Here is a 21,911-nt window from a genome sequence, read left to right as displayed (position 1 = left end):
ATGTGCCATTCACCATGTAGAAACTAGTAAATGTGTGAACAAATGACCGATTTCAGCTACAGCTTCAGCATTTGTTTATAGTGTAGGAGGGGGCGCGTCTTCAGATTCTATAGAGCATTTGATTGGACAGAAGATTTGATGAGAAGCTAAAGTCCGCGGTGATGTCATGAAAATCCGTGATCCATTTTAGCAGAAGTGAGAGACTAAGATTTGAATGCTTTTATCTCCTAACACACTAGTTTATTCATAACCTTAAGGCTAACATATTCATACTAAAAGCTAAAAACTTAAATTTTGATTTCAGGGGGACTTTAAATCAGGCTATATTCAATCATTGAAACTTTAAAGGTGCAGTGTGTAAATTTTAGCGGAATCTAACAATGAGGTTGCAAATTGCAATATAGAGAAGCTACGGTGTCCAACCCAGGACAAAGATGTCGTCGTCTCAGACAGCAGAGAGAAGCTAGTAAAGCAAACGAGCTCTGTAGAGCAGTTTGTCCGTTTAGGGCTACTGTAGAAACATGATGCCGCAAAATGACGACTTAACAAGTAAGGGAACCCACAGTGTATGTAGATAGAAATGGCTCATTCTAAGGTAATAAAAACATAACGGTTCATTATGTAAGGTTTTTATACACCACTGAAAACATATTTATATGTATATTATGTTGCATTTCTGTCAATAGATCCTCCTAAAATTTACAAATTGCAACTTTAAATAAAATAAAATAAATAACTCACAACCTTAGCTCCAGGCTGAAGAGACCATTTAAAATTCAATGTCAGAGACCCAGAACATTATTCAGTGTTCACAATCTTGGCACACTCAGCTCCTGTGAGATAATAAGGATGAAGTACGATCATGGTTTGATTGGATAATCTTTTAATCATTAGTCTAAATTAAGTTCCTTTAGGCTCTCTATGAAAGGCCATTGCACACACATCATAGAAAGAGGAAACGTGATGCTAATTTATGTCAAAACAGCAATTTATTAAATTTAGCTCAGTGACTGCAGAGTGCACAACACACGCGGCGAGCAGTATTGTTTTGAAAGCATGAAAGAAGTATCAAAGGAGACAAGATGAATGCAGAAATGCCAAGGAGATTGTTCAGGACTCTGGTGAACACAATTCAGATGAAAATCCTTCAGAATCTCAGATAAATGCTGTTTAAAGCAGTTGATGTTTAACTGTGAGCGGTCCACATCTCTCTCCTTCTCGCTGACAGGAGCTGGGTGAATAAGGTGTATGGCTAAAGTTATAAAGCAGAGATGATCACTCTCTTTCCTACACTCACACACACACACAGACGGGCTCCTTTCTAAATGTCAACCTCAGAAAGGATGGGGTTAGAGAAAGAGTGAAAATGAGTCGGGCGGGGTGATATAGAAAAAGAATGAGAAGGAAAGACGGAGTGCTAGAGAGAGAATTAAAGCGAAAGTTCATACTAAGAGTGCCTTAAATCTGTGCTGTCACATTTTTTATAGCTTTCCGGGAATGATTTAGTCGAGCCTATAACGGTATGACCTGTGGACTACAGCAATGAATTCAATCTAATTCAGTCTCCATGACTGCACACCTCTTCACGCCTTTGGTGTTTTCCCGAACGGATCAAAAGTTTCCCAAACATTCACCCAAAACTACAACTACAATGAATGGGGACTGAAGCTTTTAAACTTCAAAAAGGACACGGAAGTAAAAATATCATATAATTTATGCACTGTCTTCTGGTCTCACATATAGTTTTGTGTGAAACTTTTAACTTTTAAACTTTTAAGTGCCTTTCTTATGGAAGCTGGTTTCCACCACTAAATAAAAAAATAAAAAAGGTAATTGCAATTTATCTCACAATTCTTTTTTTTTTAGAATTGTGAGCTTTTTTTTTTATTAAAAAAGAAAAACTGAAATATCATATGGTCCTAAGTATTCAGACCCTTCGCTCAGTATTTAGTAGAAGCACCCTTTTGATCTAATACAGCCATGAGTCTTTTTGGGAAAGAAGTAACAAGTTTTTCACACCTGGATTTGGGGATCCTCTGCCATTCCTCCTTGCAGATCCTCTCCAGTTCTGTCAGGTTGGATGGTAAACGTTGGTGGACAGCCATTTTTAGGTCTCTCCAGAGATGCTCAATTGGGTTTAAGTCAGGGCTCTGGCTGGGCCATTCAAGAACAGTCACAGAGTTTTTGTGAAGCCACTCCTTCCTTATTTTAGCTGTGTGCTTAGGGTCATTGTCTTGTTGGAAGGTAAACCTTCGGCCCAGTCTGAGGTCCTGAGCACTCTGGAGAAGGTTTTTATCCAGGATATATCTGTACTTGGCCGCATTCATCTTTCCCTCAATTGCAACCAGTCGTCCTGTCTCTGCAGCTGAAAAACACCCCCACAGCATGATGCTGCCACCACCATGCTTCACTGTTGGGACTGTATTGGACAGGTGATGAGCAGTGCCTGGTTTTCTCCACATATACCGCTTAGAATTAAGGCCAAAAAGTTCTATCTTTGTCTCATCAGACCAGAGAATCTTATTTCTCACCGTCTTGGAGTCCTTTAGGCAGGCTTTCATGTGTCTTGCACTGAGGAGAGGCTTCTGTCGGGCCACTCTGCCATAAAGCCCCGACTGGTGGAGGGCTGTATTGATGGTTGACTTTCTACAACTTTCTCCCATCTCCCGACTACATCTCTGGAGCTCAGCCACAGTGATCTTTGGGTTCTTCTTTACCTCTCTCACCAAGGCTCTTCTCCCCCGATAGCTCAGTTTGGCTGGACGGCCAGCTCTAGGAAGGGTTCTGGTCGCCCCAAACGTCTTCCATTTAAGGATTATGGAGGCCACTGTGCTCTTAGGAACCTTAAGTGCAGCAGACATTTTTTTGTAACCTTGGCCAGATCTGTGGCTTGCCACAATTCTGTCTCTGAGCTCTTCAGGCAGTTCCTTTGACCTCATGATTCTCATTTGCTCTGACATGCACTGTGAGCTGTAAGGGCTTATATAGACTGGTGTGTGGCTTTCCTAATCAAGTCCAATCAGTATAATCAAACACAGCTGGACTCAAATGAAGGTGTAGAACCATCTCAAGGATGATCAGAAGAAATGGACAGCACCTGAGTTAAATATATGAGTGTCACAGCAAAGGGTCTGAATACTTAGGACCATGTGATATTTCAGTTTTTCTTTTTTAATAAATCTGCAAAAATGTCAACAATTCTGTGTTTTTCTGTCAATATGGGGTTCTGTGTGTACATTAATGAGGGAAAAAATGAACTTAAATGATTTTAGCAAATGGCTGCAATATAACAAAGAGTGAAAATTTAAGGGGGTCTGAATACTTTCCTTATCCACTGTAAATACAAAGAGAGGGTTCTTGAAATTACAAGTTTGAATAAATGACAGAATTGTTGTAAACTATCCCTTTATATAGCTTGACATCTATGTCAACTACAGTAGCTTCACTACAAACACCATACTGATCTACCAGCTTAACCAACTACTTTGTATCAGTAATAAACCTACTAAGGTGGTCTTTTCAGTATTGACTGCCACCAATCAGCCACATATGTATTTAATATATGTGTGTTTTCTGTTGGCTCTCCAATAAATCATGACAGATTAGCTACACAGACAAAAATCTTTACCTTCATTAAATGATCTAACAAAGCTTGTGCCTGTCTTAGCAATATACTTCGACACAACCCAATTCCATGGGCAGAGAAAGAGAGAGAGAATCCCCTAGGAGGTCCTGCAATGGAAATGTCAATTTGTTTCTACATCATCTGTTTCCTGTGAGTGCCTGACTCAATTAACGAACTGCCTTTTAATGTAACTGAAATTTGTTGAGGCAAAACATCGACATTTAGTCTGTACGTAAGGTTCGTGCTCCAAGTTATATTGGCAAAATCCTGCCTCATATGAATCTTGCACTACATTATCTAAATTTCTAACCAAGCTTAAAAACACCTAAAGGTGTTTTTCTTTTAAAACTGTGACTTTAAATTCTAAAACTTAGTTTGCATCATGCCGTTTCATACATCTTTGAAGGGCTTTAATTAGTTGAATGTTAAATATGCACAAAACTCCTAAGGGCTGTATTTATTAGAAACTACACTGCGGTACTCCTGCTGGTCATAAAGCTGTTTCACTGTGCTTACTGAGAGCGAGTGTAGAAAAAGATATTCTTTGACTCATATGGTTTCTTTGTACTCGCCTTCAAATATTCTCCACCGAGCTCAGCAAAATATGATACATAAAAGCTGATTAAGTCAGAATCATTAGTTCCTGAGAGGCACCAAAGCTTCATAAAATACTGGCATGAAGCAAATAGTTAACTGCTTCGGGTCTGTTTGCCAGTCATTTGTTTGAATTTCTTTCAGTAACTTTGCTGATGTGAGATCAGCTAATTTTCACATTCTAAAGAATAAAGTAATAGAAAGCTGATCTCGGAACAGTGCCCTTGGATTTCAAAGTGTTATACTTATCGGTTCAAGTGTCAATGAGGTGATGGATTGGCCTCAGAGTGCATGCTGACTGATGGCGCTGATTTATAATGTGCTCTATGTATTGGTTTATGTCTTGTTCAAATAAAACTGGCTTCTCTTGCCAGCACTTCCCTGATTAAGGATCTACTTTCGCTAAATGCCCCAGGGTCTTCGAAACCAAAAACACAACAAACTAATCAATAACTGCAACATTATAACAGTTTCTAAATTTTCTGAATGAGTGTTAAAGGTTGTAATGTTTGCACTAGTAAACATAAAATGCCGTTTGTGAATCATTTTTTTTAACCATGTCCAAACACACTTAATAGGGATATAACAATTCACTCAACTCATGATTCGATACAATTCATGATATTGGATTCACGAATTGGTTTCTAATGATTTTCTCATTTTTTTTAACAAAATGAGATTTAAACGAGAAAGTGTCTATTTTTTATTTCTCAGACAAAATGCAAATTTCTTTGTGAAATTGAAATATCTTTATAACAAAACTGAATTGAAATTTTAAAACAAATCCTAAATCAAATAAATAAATAAATGAGTAATACAAATAAAAGAAATCTCTTTATGCAAGTACATGAACAAGATGTGTATTTGCTCTATTACAGGCTGAACTATCTGTAGCCATTTAAATCTAGAGGCAACCACTGCATTTTAATCATGATCCCATGATCATGATCATGATGTTACATACATGCAGCATGAGCAGTTTTTAATTTAAATAAGATTGTATACTTTTTAAAATTTGAAGAGAAAATTGTTCAGACTTTAGCTTTGAAATTATGCTACATAAAACAGCAGACTGGCTGCATGACAATGTAGATTCACTGTCTTGACAGCAGGTGGCGTTTATGGAACAGTGGCAATACAAAGCTTCCTTGGTTACCACTGTAAACAAAGCAGCACTGCACTTTAATAAAAGCTACTTTAAAATGTATTGTATGGAAATAAAATGAAAAATACCATTTAAACTTTCCTGAACACCCAGTCAGATCTCCTCAGATATACATTCATATAAACCCCCGCCCCCAAATGTATCGCGATTCATTTAGCATCTCAACCGACTTGAATCGTCACATATTTTAATCAATTTTCAGCCCGATTCCAGATGCATCGTTACATCCCTATAGTGTGTATTCAGTGCTGTGTGGTAATGTATTTGGGAAATGTGTGCTCTGGTCATTGTGTTGTAATATATTAAGGAAGTGTCTTGTAGGTTGTAGTCTCCGCACGCCCACAGACCACCCACAAACTGCCAATGGGCTGTTCAAAGACCGTCTAATACAGCCATTTTCCTACTGTGGGAATAAGTGGGTCGTGTAAATTGTGAAAATGGTGGTGTGCTCACGCCATGTCAGAAATGTGAAAAATATGAGTTCTTAAATTTGATAAACAAGTTTCTTGGTGGGTAGAGCTTGATGTAAATGATGCACCACAAGAATATCACATACACTACCGGCCAAAAGTTTAGAATAATTAAGATTTTGAAAAGTGTTTTTGCAGAGGATGGATGGATGGATGGATGGATGGATGGATGGATGGATGGATACACTATCATTAAGTAGTTTGGGATACATTCAAATTGATCAAAAGTGACAGTAAATTCATGTATAATGTTACAAAAGATTTCAAAACACATATAATAATAAGAACCGTTATTAATATTTGAACACCAAATCTGCATATTAGAATGATTTCTGAAGAAAATGATGATACTCACGATTAGTGTAAGGGCTGCTGGAAATTTAGCTTTGTCATCACAGGCATTTTTAAATGTATATACCAATTCTCAATATACTGTGTTTTACTGTATTTTTGATACAATAATTCAACGTGATCTCATGAGAATACTTACATTTTCATACACACAAAAACGTACAACATTGACGTATTTATAGCACTAAAGCGTAAAATAATATGTATTAACAGCAAAAAACGTAAATCATGTAACATCTCATAACATACTCATCTACTTAATATGAAATAACATTTCTGTTTGTGACTTGTGCTGCAAACTCTTTTGGGAGGATTACATAATATTAATACAAGACTACAATTTGAAACCTTATGAAGAAAATTTCTGTAATTGTTTGACCATTTTGTTATATTTAGTTTGTTTACTGTGTGACACAGAAGGCGTTTTCTCCTATGCAGCGACTGAAAATACAACCATAATATACACCAAATCACAGCATAAATTCACAAATCACATCCATTTTATTTGTTTGCTGTACTCCATATCTTTCAAATCCATATGTTTGTAAGCAACAGATCCAAATTCAGCCCTTTATCCATCGACCTTCATCTTGATTCTCAGCAACAGCGACTGTCACAGTCAAAGTCTGCACTCGTTATGATTCAAATTTGAAAGTAGCGCCAGTGCGTCACCCTTGAGAAGCGTTACGACATGGTTTATGGCACTGATATCGAATGCTCATTAGTTCTCACCTGCTTCGTCAAAGATTGCGACATGCCGTGTTTCAGTATATTGACATTTGAAATGAGTGCGCGCCTTCACGGAGAGAAGCCGAATTCATCATATTTAAATTCTGCTCTGTACCCTATAAAAAAACTATTACCGCCAGATAGGACTGTGACTGGAATTCCTCATTATTTGAACTACTTTTGGTACCACTTTTGACATTTTCACAAAAAAGAAATGATTGTGATTACACTTGTTTGTCTGTTATTCTTTTATTTATAACAGTACAGAGTTTTAAGAAATGGTTATGGGTAGGTTTAGGGGTATGGGTAGGATTACTGGCTCAAAATATCATTTTAATGTTATATTTTTACTAAAATTGTCATTTTCCTACACATTACTGTCCATTATGTTTAATTCTTTTAACACTGTATAAAATGGGTACTTTTAGGTTCGGGGTGGGGTTTAGGGATCTTACATTTATCTACAAAATGATAAAATGGAAATTATACATATATATTTATGACATGAAAGATTCAGAAATATTTAACTTTTTTCACTGTAAAAAAGTAAGTATTTTTACATTTCAGTGCCATAATTACGTCAATATTGTACGTTTTAGCACCTTTCTAAACGTACAAAAATTTAAGTTTTTTGTCTTTGAAAGTTACGTATTAATACCTTTGTGAGTATAAGAGTTTTTTAAAAACATAAAAAAAAAATATTCCAAACTTCTGACCAGTAGTCTGATTCAGAAACAAAACAACTACTACTAGTCAATTCTAATAGTTGAAAAAGAATTTATATGAATTATCCTGACGAATCCTTCACTGAACGAACTTTTTTGAATCAGTCAGAGCAGCTACAGCATCAACATAAAATATAGCTTACTGAACTGCAAGTTCAATGTTTATGCATCATTACTTCAATGGCCTATTAAGCTGCATGTCTTACTTGCTGTGCCACCAAGAAAACAAAAATGCTTCTTTATCTGTAAACCTCACATGCCTTAATGTGTATTATACAAAAAAATAGTTTGATTTGACCCCTAAACGTCATGTAAATGCAAACTATAGCTGATCATTTCTCATTTCACACAACCACCAGACAGTTGCTTCCTGTCTAAGTGGGCTGTAGTTCTTTTCTGTAATAAGCTTAAATGGGCCAGACTTTATGCAGAAGTCAGGGGCAGTGGTGGTTTTGTAGAGTGCTGTTTGAAACATCCACATGAGAAGCAGTGTTTAATCACATACTCTAAGCTCTCTTTCACTGCTGTTGCCATGGAGGGATGACAGGCTGATGTGCTGCTGAGTGCTGTTTGTGTGCATGAGCACAGCATTTTTCATCCACACAGAGTGAGAACAGAATGAATCCACTTGGAGAACATCTAAAGCCTGAACAGAAGACTTTGAACTGCCAGATGATCACCTCAACTTCCTGATATGAATGGAAATGTATAATGCTATGGTACAGATTCAAAAAGAAACTCTTTTCCTTAAGGATCACTGGAAAACTAGATTATTACTGATTTTAATCTGAGATTTCTGAAATACAGAAATACAGCATCCTTCTTTTCTATCAACATTTTTTGATGTAACCGAGTCAGTGTTCCGAAACCGGTTGGTTTTGAGTACAAGGATAAAGTGTTAGAACGGATTAATCTGACTCCATACAAAGATTAATGAGTCTCCATATAATTAATATGACTTCATCTAGTTAAAGTGATTAACTGATTATTTATGATTGATAAATGAATAAGGTTTTTTTCTTAAATTACTTTTTTAAAGGAAATCATAAGATTTACTGTAGGCATGATAATAAAGTTCTATCTTGATAAACCAAATCACTGTGCGATGTAATGAGTCAGAGGCTCTTATAAAAATAGCTTATAAAAAAAATACACAAAATACTCAAATTATATGATGAATCAGATGTTTAGAGTCACCTTAAGAAAAGAATATCACTTTAGTAAGAGTCTCAAGGTATAACCCACATAGAAGGCAACGTTCTCAGGACCTTGTGCACACTGAAAAAAATGATTCTAGCTGCTTGCTCAGTTTATTTAAATAAGCTGAACCAACACAAATCTTTAGTTTTTTACTTAATTGGCATTTGCACTCAATTGTATTATGTTAAATGAAATTAAATTTGCAAAATGTTAGGTTAACCTAAAACATTTGTGTTGGGTCGTTGTGAATTATGTTCAGGAAACATTCACAGAATACGTCAAATGAAACTGGTGTGATCTCATTCAATTAGGATGAATTTTACTCATCAGTACAATTAACCTAGCTTAAGTTCAAATAAATCAGTTCAACTGTGTGGAAATAGGTGTCATAACTGAATTAAGTTAGACCAACAAGTTATTTTTTTGAGTGCAACGTTCCCTAAAAGTTCTCTAAAGGTGACGAAAATTCCGAACCTTTACAGAACATTCGGGACGTTCTTAAAAGGTCCTCTTTTGGTAATGAAAGTGCTGCAGTTTAAGGTTACTTATATGACTTTAGGGGGACGTTCCATTTTGATTATTTTATGGTCAAAAAAGAATGTTACAAAGAGAACATTTGGGACATTAACAGAACGTTCCCACACAGTCCTCTGTTGGTCATTTAATAACATTCCCGATATGAGTTTAGGGGGACGTTCTATTTTGGTTATTTTATGGTTGCGAAAGAATGTTACAAAGAAGACATTTGGAAAGTTATCAGATCGTCCTATAGTAATAGTCCCCTAAACATTCCCAGAACATCCTGAATGTTCCCTGAAGGTCCATAAAATAACGTTCCCCAAACCTTAAAAGAACTTGACATCGTGACTGTCTCTGGTTACCCCGCTAGAAATTTTACGTTCCCAGAACATTCTCAGAACGTCCCCACTGGTGTTAAGGACGTTGTCTAGTAACGTTCCAGAACATTCAGAGACGGTCACAATGTTCTTTTAAGGTTTGGGGGACATTCCCAAATGTCCTCTTTGTAACGCTCCCACACCACCATAAACTAACCAAAATAGAACGTCCTCCTAAACTCATTTTGAGAACGTTATTAAATGACCAACAGAGGACCATGTGGCAAAGATCAGTTAATGTCCCAAATATCCTCATTGTATCGTTCTTATGTGACCAGAAAATTAACCAAATTGGAATGTCCCCCAAAAGTCATATAAGGAACCTTGAACTGCAGCACTTTCATTACCAAAAGAGGACGTTTTAGGAATGTCCCTAATGTTCTGTAAAGGTTCCGAATTTTCGTCACCTTTAGGCAAAGTTGCACAAGGACACGAGAACGTCGCCTTCTACGTGGGTGTTTTATAGAAAATAATAAAGTTTGAAGTCACCGTTATGGAGGTGAGCATTTGCTTTAAATGGGCTCTTAATTCTTGCCATTTCAACAATAGATTTTCTCTGGCTGCTTTAACTGTGTTTCCAAAACACACTTGTTATAGAAAAAAAAAATGCATAAGAAAGTCTGCTCAGATGGGTTTGGCTATTTAATGATTGTGATTCACTGATTCTCTCCAGAGACTAAACTCTGAGTGTTAACTGTTAGTTTTACATTAATTAACAGTTAGTTTTTTTCTTTTTTTTTTATAAATTCTTTATACAGACAGTTATGAGCGGTGTGTTTTAGACTCACACAGACATCATGAATCAACGTATAAACCTCAACAATGGTGACAATAAACAAAAATCTTTTTTGTGAATTTAGTAGCTTGTTTTGTGATACTCAGAGTTAATCTGTTTATCTGAAATTTTTGTCACCATTGTTGAGGTTCATACGCTGTCTGAATAATTCTGCAGAATGATAAAAATTTTCAAAATATCAAAGCAGGACAGGATTTTTTGACTACAACATGAAAGAAATACAACATTCAGAGATCAGTGAATAAGGCTAAATGAAAAATCATCATAAAATCATCAACAGTGAGCAACCACATCCATTTGATTAGATTTTTTAATAAGTTTATAAATTCTCATTTATAAATTTTGATAAAACATCAACACCTCATTAAGAAGACTTGTATGAAGGAAACAAAGTCAGAGTGGTTTGTAATAAGTGTAGATGCAGATATCTAGAGAGTCTGTTAGTGTTTAATATTCTGTTTCTGTTGAGTTTTGTGAGGTTACCATTGTACTGGAGAGTAGAGCCTGTGCTTCAGTCAGTGATGATCCAGAAACACTGATGTTCATCTGCATGTTGCTTTATTTAAAGACAGTAACGGTGTAGTTGCTGATGCAGTGATACAGTAGTTACATTAGCTTATGCATGTGCTGTTATCAGCTAATGATTTACTGCAAGAGTTTTGCATTTTAAAAAAAAAAATGTTTTATAATGATAATCCAGGAAATACCTGTAAAGAGCTTTTTTTTGTAAGACATTTAAGAAAAAATAGTTTTTGTTTGAACATCCACTTTTGTTAATCAATTTAGCTCTAATTTTCAATTTTTTATTTTTTTTGACAAGGGCAGCAGGGACATTCTGAGAACATTTCCAAATAAAATATGGTCCCCTAAATGTTCAGAGAACGTTCTGAATATTCTGTGAAGGTCCACCAAATAACGTTCCCCAAACCTTAAAAGAACTCCACATTGTGACCGTCTCTGAAAGTTCCTTAACACCAGTGGGGATGTTCTGAGAATGTTCTGGGAGTGTAAAATTTCTAGCATGGAAACAAATCACTAAGATTTCAGCTCACCACCGGTGCTCTAAAAAAAAAAAAAAAAAAGATTTCAGCTTACCCACGGTACTTAAATGACAAAAAATATTTATTTATTTACTTGGTTAGAGATGAGATAAAACAAAACTATAAAAAAAAAATGTTATATGCACCAGCATGATTTAGTTTTATAGTACCACTGTAATTCTGAGTTTGGTAACAACCTGCGGGAAAGGAAAGGCTGACTATAAACATCTGCTCAAAAGTTGCGCATTGATGTGCAAGAGAAGTTGCATATAAACATCTGCTCGAAATTGTTTATATACTGGTTCTCGATGTGTTTCTTCTGATGCTTGAATGCACATCTGAAATAACTTACATACTGCCTTTTGTTGTCTAGAAGTACCTCAAAGGGACATGGAAATCTAAGATCTGCCTCATAATTTGTACAGGAAAACATCACATGATATACTACAAAACTGCAGTTTAACCTTCTGATAGAAATATCAAATGTAACTTGTTTATCATGGGTCATTCCACAAAACAAGAATTCAGTCTGTATCATACTTACTGCCTTTTACTCATTGTCACTTTTATGTTGTATAATCTAAATAGTCTTTTTACTTACCTTTTTATTAGCCTTTCAACTATCCTCATAATGTGTGTTCATATTATGAGATCACTGACTATAAAACAGGCCCTGCAGAGTTTTCTTCCCAGTTCCACATTTTCACATCCCATTGTTGTGAATGTGAAAGATCTAACTCTTTCAGTCTGTTTTACTATAATTACAAGCACAAAATCCCATGTTCTCAGAAAGTACATTTGTAGCAAACAGGCACCAACAGGTCATAATGATAAAGAATGCTGACCCTCTTCCTAGTTAATATTAGAAAAGCTTACCAGCACTGGAAAGGACCTAAGAGTAAACGGACATGGAAAACATTCACTGGTGTTGCATTGTTTCTGCTCCATATGTGAGTGACATTGGTTTTGTTATGTTTCAAAGAACCAAGATATGTTGTTGTAATGTTAACTACAGTAACAAGACAGTTTTGAGTGTCATTGTTTGTCTGGAGCTGGTGTGCTGCTGGCAACTCTTGCTTGTATATACTCTTGTGAACTGTATGTTCATTTTTTGTTCTTCCTTGTCACTCATTCGTTATGTTCACTTTATTTTTCACAAAGCATTATTTTGCTTTGGTTCAGCTAAAGAGCCATCTACTCTTGCATTGTGTATTTGTGCATTTTGGAGGCGGAGCAATTAATGGAGGGGTGTGTTTGTTTGGGTTGATTTCAAATATCAACAGTATTTCTCACCTTTAAATAATTGTTTCTTAGTTTTGTGTAATCAGTTATGTACATTAGGGTTTTAGGTTACATTGTATGTGGTTAAATTAATGTTTAATGCATTATTTTAGTGTCATGAGTGTCACCATGATGGTGTTTTGTATTTGTGTACAAATTTATAGAACATCGCACGTCTTACTTGCTGTGCCACCAAGAAAACAAAAATATATTTGCTTCTTTATCTGTAAACCTCACATGCCTTAATGTGTATTATACAAAAAATAGTTTGATTTGACCCCTAAACGTCATGTAAATGCAAACTATAGCTGGTCATTTCTCATTTCACACAACCACCAGACAGTTGCTTCCTGTCTAAGTGGGCTGTAGTTCTTTGCTATAATAAGCTTAAATGGGGCAGACTTTATGCAGAAGTCAGGGGCAGTGGTGGTTCCCTTTCGTGGGACCAACGACGCTGCGTGAAATGCATTGGGAACCTTCTGCGTGATATCGTCATTGAAGCACTCCTGTATCCAACCAATCGTGTAACGAGACGTCAGAGGCGGGTGACGTCACGGACCAGGAAACTATAAAGCATGCCCGGATGCAGAGAACACTAGCTTCTGTTATCTTCAGCAAGCACTCTATGTTATCCCGTGTGTCTTATTTATTGTTGTCTGTCCATATATATATTATTGGTCTCACTCTTCGTCTGAGGACAAGAGCTGCAGCAACAAGTGTGTGTGTGTCTAAGATCGCTGTTGTGCGTCTTATTGTTTGTGATTTATCTCTCTTTGTCTGAGGACAAGAGTTTCAACATATTATCTTGGTGTTATGTGGGACTCCACAACAATGCGGGCACGTCTGACTCCTGCCCGTGTGAGCTCTGTTCTGTCAGCTGTAAAAGGGGTGAAGTTAGGCCAGTCTCTCACTGTGAAACAGTTTCAGAAACTGTTGGGTCTAATGGCAGCTGCGTCCAACATAATTCCTTTTGGCCTCCTGCATTTGAGACCCCTACAGTGGTGGCTCAGGACCAGGGGGTTTTCCCCGAGGGGGAACCGTTTTCGAATGATCAAAGTCACAGGGCGATGCCTTTGTGCTCTAGCCGTGTGGAAAGACCCCTTGTTCCTGTCCCAGGGTCCCGCGTTGGGAGCCTCTGGTCATCGCGCAATGCTTACGACAGACGCTTCCCTCACGGGCTGGGGAGCGATCATGAGCGGTCGCTCAGCTCAGGGTCTTTGGGAGGACCATCAACTCTCCTGGCATATAAATCGGCTGGAGATGATGGCGGTGTTTCTAGCACTAAAACACTTTCTCCCAGACCTGAGAGACCATCATGTGCTGGTCCGCACAGACAATATGTCAGTGGTCTCTTATATAAACCATTAGGGGGGTCTACGGTCTTGCCAACTAAATTACTTGGCCCGTCGGATCCTCCTGTGGTCTCAGGGGAAGCTGCTTTCGTTGAAGGCAGCCTATATCCCCGGGAGTCAGAATGTGGGGGCAGATGCCCTGTCGAGGCAGGGGCCGAGGCCCGGGGAGTGGAGACTCCATCCAGAAGTGGTGGATCTCATTTGGAAAAACTTTGGTCAGGCACAAGTAGACCTGTTTGCTTCGGGAGAGTCAACCCAGTGTCCGCTCTGGTACTCCCTCACGCATCCAGCACCCCTGGGTCTGGATGCCATGGTACAGACGTGGCCGAGGCTACGTCTGTACGCATTTCCCCTGTTCGCTCTGCTCCCACGAGTCCTGGAGAAAGTACGCCAGGAAGGGGTCAGCCTGATACTGGTGGCCCCATACTGGCCGACCCGAATATGGTTTTCGGACTTGGTGTCCATGATAGACGGCGCTCCGATGGAGCTCCCCTTGAGACGGGATCTTCTATCTCAGGCGGGCTGATCTGAGGTTGTTGAGACCATACTTAGCTCCAGGGCTCCCTCCACGAGGAAGCTTTACTCTTATAAGTGGAATTTATTCTCTACCTGGTGTAGACAACATGAAACGGACCCTGTCCGTGCTTTGTGCTATCTTTTCTCCAAGAAAAATTCTCGGAGGGCTTATCTTATTCAACCTTGAAGGTTTATGTTGCGGCTATATCAGCCTATCATGTTGGGGGGGATTCCTCGGTTGGTCGAGACCCCCTCGTGTCACGCTTCCTCCGTGGTACACTGAGGCTGAGGCCTCCAGTGCGCACAAGGACCCCGGTCTGGGACTTATCAGTGGTTCTATGTGGGTTAGCTGAGGCTCCCTTTGAACAACTGGAGGAGGTGTCTGTAAAGTTTCTGACTTTAAAGACGATATTTTTACTTGCTATTACTTCTCTAAAAAGAATTGGAGATCTTCAGGCCCTTTCAGTGGCCCCCTCATATTTGGAGTTCGCTCCTGGAATGGTGAGAGCATTTCTTCATGCTAGACCTGGCTATGTGCCAAAGGTCCCCACCAATGTCCCGGGTCCTATTGTGCTTCAAGCCTTTCATCCTCCTCCATTTATATCTTCGGATCAGGAAAAACTAAATCTGCTTTGCCCAGTGAGGGCTTTGGACGCTTATGTCCACAGAGCTGCCCTGTGGTGTAAAACAGAGCAATTGTTCGTCTGTTACGGTTCTCCTAATAAAGGTGGACCGGCGTCCAAGCAGAGGATGAGCAAGTGGGTGGTTGAGGCCATCTCACTTGCATATAAAGCAGTCGGACAGTCCTCTCCCTTTAACGTCCGCGCTCATTCCACAAGGGGTATGGCGGCATCGAAAGCTTTGATGTCTGGCGTCTCTATGAGTCACGTTTGTGATGCAGCTGGATGGTCAAACCAGCACACATTTATCAAATATTATAACCTTGATGTGGGCTCCACTCCGGGGTCCTCCAAACTGTCGAGCTAACATAGCAAGCATTTGAAGTACGGCACAGTTGGGATTGCGTTCCCAATGCGTTTCACACAGCGTCGATAGTTCCCACGAAAGGGAACGTCTCGGGTTACGGATGTAACCCTGGTTCCCTGAGTAAGGGAACGAGACGCTGCGTCTCTTGCCGTACCCCTACATGCTTGCGAGTGCTTGCTTCAGATTTTCCACAGAAGCTAGCGTTCTCTGCATCCGGGCATGCTTTATAGTTTCCTGGTCCATCACGTCACCCGCCTCTGACGTCTCGTTACACGATTGGTTGGATACAGGAGTGCTTCAATGACGATATCACGCAGAAGGTTCCCAATGCGTTTCACGCAGCGTCTCGTTCCCTTACTCAGGGAACCGGGGTGTGGCGACCAGGGCGGGCGAGAGCCGTGAGGGAACGGCGCGAGGCCGGTGGCGCGAGTGTTAATGAGCTTCACCTGGGAGGCGCACCGGCCTTGAGTCCCTCACGGAGGAGCTCCGGGAGCATAAAAGGAGGAGCGACTACCGTGGAGGACGAGAGAGGACCAGGCCTGGACTTTATTTTATGTTTTATTATGTTTGTGTGGCCGGCAGACGTCCGCGAGGGTCTGCCGCCATTACTTTCGTTTTGTTGTTTGTTTATTTTTGAATTAAAGTTACGTTGAATGTTCGCCGGTTCCCGCCTCCTTCTTCCCATATCTACTAACCTTGTTACATTGGTGCCGAAACCCGGGAGGAAGGAGGGACATGCTGTCGGAGAGCCCTCGCTGCTGAGGGGGATCGCGGTGCTGCGGAGTTCGGGCAGCGCGGGAGTGAAGACCGCGAGAGGCTGCCCGAGGCGGTGGTACTGGAGCCTAGTGAAAGGTGGGACGGAGAGCTCGAGGCCGTGCCCCTGGGACGAGGTGGGGTGGCTGCCGTCCAAGAGGGAGCGGAGGAGTCGCCGCCGTTCGCCGTGGGCCGGAGCCTGCTGCCGTCCGCCATAAAGGGGAGGAGCAGGGAACGGGGGACTCGCTGCCGGCTGCCCTCAGTCGGAGGAGCCATCGCCGGCCGCCAGGAGGCGGTCGAGGATCGGGCCGTCCACCGAGCGTCCAGTGCCACCGCATGGCACCGCGAAGAAGAGCCTCTCGGCAGGCTGAGGACCAAGCGGCAGTGTGTCGGGGAACCGGACCAAGAATTTTTTTTTTTCTTTTTCCTCTCTCCCCTCTCTCGTCCTGTCGCTCCCCTTGCTTCCGTCTCCTTTCTCTCGTCTCGTCTCGTCTGTCCTTACCCCCAGGTGCTGCGGCCGCCGAGACAGGCCCTGGGGGGGAGTAGAGCGCAGTCTCGGGAGTACCCCCCGGCCTGCGAGGGGCGATGGGGGTATGTGGCGACCAGGGCGGGCGAGAGCCGTGAGGGAACGGCGCGAGGCCGGTGGCGCGAGTGTTAATGAGCTTCACCTGGGAGGCGCACCAGCCTTGAGTCCCTCACGGAGCTGCTCCGGGAGCATAAAAGGAGGAGCGACTACCGTAGAGGACGAGAGAGGACCAGGCCTGGACTTTATTTTATGTTTTATTATGTTTGTGTGGCCGGCAGACGTCCGCGAGGGTCTGCCGGCATTACTTTCGTTTTGTTGTTTGTTTATTTTTGAATTAAAGTTACGTTGAATGTTCGCCGGTTCCCGCCTCCTTCTTCCCATATCTACTAACCTTGTTACACAGGGTTACACCCGTAACCCGAGACGTTTTGTAGAGTGCATACCGAGTATATACAAGCAAGAGTTGCCAGCAGCACACCAGCTCCAGACAAACAATGACACTCAATATATTATACACAAATGTATGTGTATTTGTATATGTGCACTATGTGCAACTTCTAAATAATAGTATTGATCTCAGCTTGTGGAAAAGCTTCTTGAGATGAGATTTGATTCTACATTAGTGATGTGCGATTCTTGAATGAATCATTCTTTTGTTCCGCTTCTCAGGAAGCAACTAGTTGAGCCAGTTCACTAATCTAACTGAATCAAACTTTAGTTCTGGGTCACACAACCGAAGTAACATGTCTGACTCAAAAAGAACCAAATGAGTCGATTCAACCAACTGTCAAAATTTGCAGAGGATTGCCAAAACTCAAAAAGAACCGAATGAGCCAGTCCAAATGACTGTCGAAGTTTGCCGAGGATTACTGAGGAATCTGATGAGTGAGTTGACGATACAATGGTAAGGCACGTACTGGAAATATGCTTATTATGACTATTGTTATTAAACAACATTTTATTAGCTACAAAAACCTTTCTGTGGAGAGATGTAAATCAATTTTACAATGGTTTACTGCACATGCAGATTATAAGTTGTTAAGTGAAATCAATGAGTTTATAAAAATGGTTTATTCTTTCTATATACTTTAGACATGTAGAACATATCCGCATTTGTGCATTAAATGTGTGCAGTAGTTGCTTTTATCCAAGATGTAGACTACTCAATATTGGTCAGTCGCATCTGACAAAAGATCCGGGAATGAAACTGTGACCACAAACTTAACTTCTTGTTGACATTCGAAGTGTTGTCAAACAAAACAGAGGCTAGGTAGACCCTCCCTCCTCCTCCTCCTCCTCCTTAAAGAAATGCATGCCAGTTTGAAACAACATGAGCATGAGTAAATTATGACAGAATTTTTTTTTTTGGGTGAACTATCCCTTTAAGTTGCAACAATATCACATCAACATCTCCCACAAGTCTATATCAGTAACACTTCATTATCTTTGTTTATCCTGAGGAACATATGTATGTGTCTATAAAAAAAATCAGACCAAGGAGCATACAACTGATTATTTATCTGTAACAACAGGCTGGAGAGAGTTACAGCTGAGTGGAAATGACGATTTTGTAGGACTGGGGGGTTTTAAAGTGCTCCCCGAGTTCCTGCTTTAATTTGGAAAGTGCCTCTGGCAATCGCAATAATTGCAGATTAGCAATGAGGGATTTTCTCCAGGGAAGAGAGCTATACACCAAGAAACACCTCCGTCACATTCCTCCGCAAATGTTTTCCTTTCCAAAGGCCAGATTTCAACTACTGAATTGTCCTATGTTGCCCAACACACACTCACACATCCTCTCTCTTGCTGTTTCTCCCACCTCTTCTGTTTATCTCTCCTCTTTTACAGCTCTTTTGAGAGATCATTTGCACGCTCTGGCTGGGAGTTTTATTTGTTGGTTCTTGGTGGAGGCGAGAGGAGGACATCAAATGAAAAACATTAATCACACGGGTGTCAGAGTGAGATGGGGATAAGCAGAAGAAAGGAGAATATTTTTTGGGGAGGGGGGGAATTCTAAAAAATAGATAAAGCATATAACAGAAAGAGCAAAACACTATAAACTAAAGTGTAGTAGTGTTTTACAGAGGCACTGTATAAGACCAATCACTCTGTCTCTTCCTAGGGCAATCAAAAATTGTCAGCACAGACCATAGCTTCACACACACCACAGTGGCCCAGGGCCTAGAATCCTCACTCGCAGACTATATCAGATGGCTGTACATCTCCTTCATCTCCACTGCCAGATCACCTGCTCACAGAAAAGACTTCAGAGGCATCTTACTGCTGCTGCAGCATTGCCGTTTTTACTAGGGATGTCAATTTAATGTGTTAATTTAGTGAATAATTATTTTAAAACTGATCATCGCAATTAATCATGCCTCCTGACCTGTACGTATAGTCTATAATAAGACATTTTCATGCCTTTGAAGAAATTCAAGCTAGAAGTGGCAGCCCCATGTTTTCACAACTATAGACCTGCAAAAATCATTCTAATTTGCTGATTTGATGGTCAAGAAAAATTTCTGATTATCAAGTTAAAAAGAGTTGCCACTTGCCACATTTTCAGGATTCTTTGATGAGTAGAATAGTAAAAAGAATTTATTTGAGATAGAAATCTTTTATACAGGTTTTTTTTTTGTTTTTTTGTTTTTAATCTATACATACATACATATATACTGTATACATATATACATTTTTATACTGTACAAACCGTATTTTCTATCGCCATACACCTAAACCTACCCATCACAGAAAATTGCACATTTTTACTTTCTCAAAAAAACTCATTCTGTATGATTTATTAGCCTTTTGGAAAACGGGGACATGGGGTAATGTCCTCATAAGTCACCCTCTCCTTGTAATACCTGTCATACCCATGTCATTATACAAATTTGTGTCCTGACATGTCACACACACACACACACACACACACACACACAGTGGGCTCTACAAATATTGGCACCCTTGGTAACCCACAAATTCTAATGAGTAATAATCTAATTGAAGTATATTCCTATTCATATGGTATGTTTTTAAGTTCACCATAGTGATCAGAAACACTTGAGTGATAAGTCATGACTTCCTGTTTCACTGGGCTCTAAATATGAAGTGACAGATGGGCCAAATTCCTATAGTCATCCATCACTATGGGAAAGACCTGAGGATACAGAAAGGATGTGTGACAAAAGGTTGTTGAGCTGCACAAATCATGAAATGGCTATAAAACTTTTCCTTTCCTCTTTTCCCTGCCATTGCATTGTTTTGAACTGTAGCAGCCTGGTTGTTGTGCTGGATTCCAAATGTTTGAACTGTGCATAATATATCTAGTATGCAAGTACTGTTAATCCCATTTTTTTCAAATTAAAAAAGTTTTCACCCCCTGACATTCCCCTTAATACATCGTGTTTCCTCCTGGAGCATCAGTGAATGTTTGAACCTTTTTCAATAGTTGTGTTTGAGTCCCTCAATTGTTCTCAGTATGAAAAGATGAATCTCAAAATCATACAGTCACTGCTGGAAAGCGGGTTCAAATATTGAAAAGATGCTGGAAAAGTTTGGATTCTTCCCAAATGAGAGAAGTAGGCTAAGTGAGCCCAATTCATTTTTGCTTTAAATAAATTAAATTCTTCTTTATAATGAATGCCACTATAGCCTAATTTGTGTTTCAATTTATAATTTAAAGCTGCTGTCTGTAACTTTTTTTGGTTAAATTTTATCCAAAATCATTTTTTGAGCAAGTACATATCCAGTCAGTGTTCAAAACTATCTCCTTATCTTAGCTCGATTCACAAAGGTAAGCTTGTAAATAATGTTTTATATTAAGAGCGACCTGGTGGATTTCCACAGGAAATTCGACCATGCAGCAGTTTGTCTTTGCGTCATTACGTCACGTCCGTAACAGAAAGGAAGGAGTCCCAGCTAGTCAGTTTTATCATGTGAGGATGCTGCTTGTAGCAGATCATTTATAGCCTTTTCTCACAGCAGCTGAAATAATTAAATGTCAATCTGACACTGACAGTCTTCAGTGACAATTGGAGATTCACCTGTATTCAAAAGACTTCAGACAACAGAGCTGTTACAGAAATTGAAATCTACAGGTAACGCTAATATACATTAAATACACAGTCACGCAATGCTGATATTGTTATCATTAACAATTTGAGAACAAAGTATAACAGTAATAATAATTTGTAGCACAGTAATAATAATCCAGGCTAAGCGATCATTAGATTTAATCATTGACAAAAGTGGCAGAAATGTTACTTGTTCACATTACATATTCCGGTGAAAATTCTTATATTGGTCATACTTTCAAGACGTAGAATCTGTGATTCTGAAGTACAGTATCCACACCAGTGTAGTGACTGACAGCAAACATTAACAGCCGTGCCGAGGCACAACACACGTAACAATAACAATTCCACATATGACTGCAATTGCAGGTTTCAAACAGAGATGGCGACAAAGAGGAAAATTATAACTACTATTATGACTACCTATTTTTCGTTCTTGTTCTGTTCTGAATAAAATAAATTTTAAGGATTTTCTGTGGAGTGAAGAGGGGTACTAAAATAACCAAGTTTATATGTTTGTAATTTTTTCGTTTTATTTGCCGGTATTTTCTTTTAAAATTAATTTTATTGTTTGCAATTACGAGGTTGAGGGGTGTTTTTATACTAAGATACATTTCTTTTTCTTTTTTTGATTACTTCCTCTTCATGGCTGGGTTGCGTTTCTCTGTGTCGTAAACTATAGGACAAGGCTTCTAAAATTTGGGGCGTGACATTTAAATTATGACAGTTTTCAGCCGTCACATTTATCAACACCCGTTCATTCGTGCGACAGAATTGGCCGCATATGAAAGTTTAATGAATCACATGTGAACGTTGTCGTGAGCTGACTTTT

The sequence above is a fragment of the Chanodichthys erythropterus genome, chromosome 9 (genome assembly GCF_024489055.1).
Source record: "Chanodichthys erythropterus isolate Z2021 chromosome 9, ASM2448905v1, whole genome shotgun sequence".
NCBI classification, from domain to species: Eukaryota; Metazoa; Chordata; class Actinopteri; order Cypriniformes; family Xenocyprididae; genus Chanodichthys; species Chanodichthys erythropterus.
Note: the sequence above shows the minus strand (reverse complement) of the source record.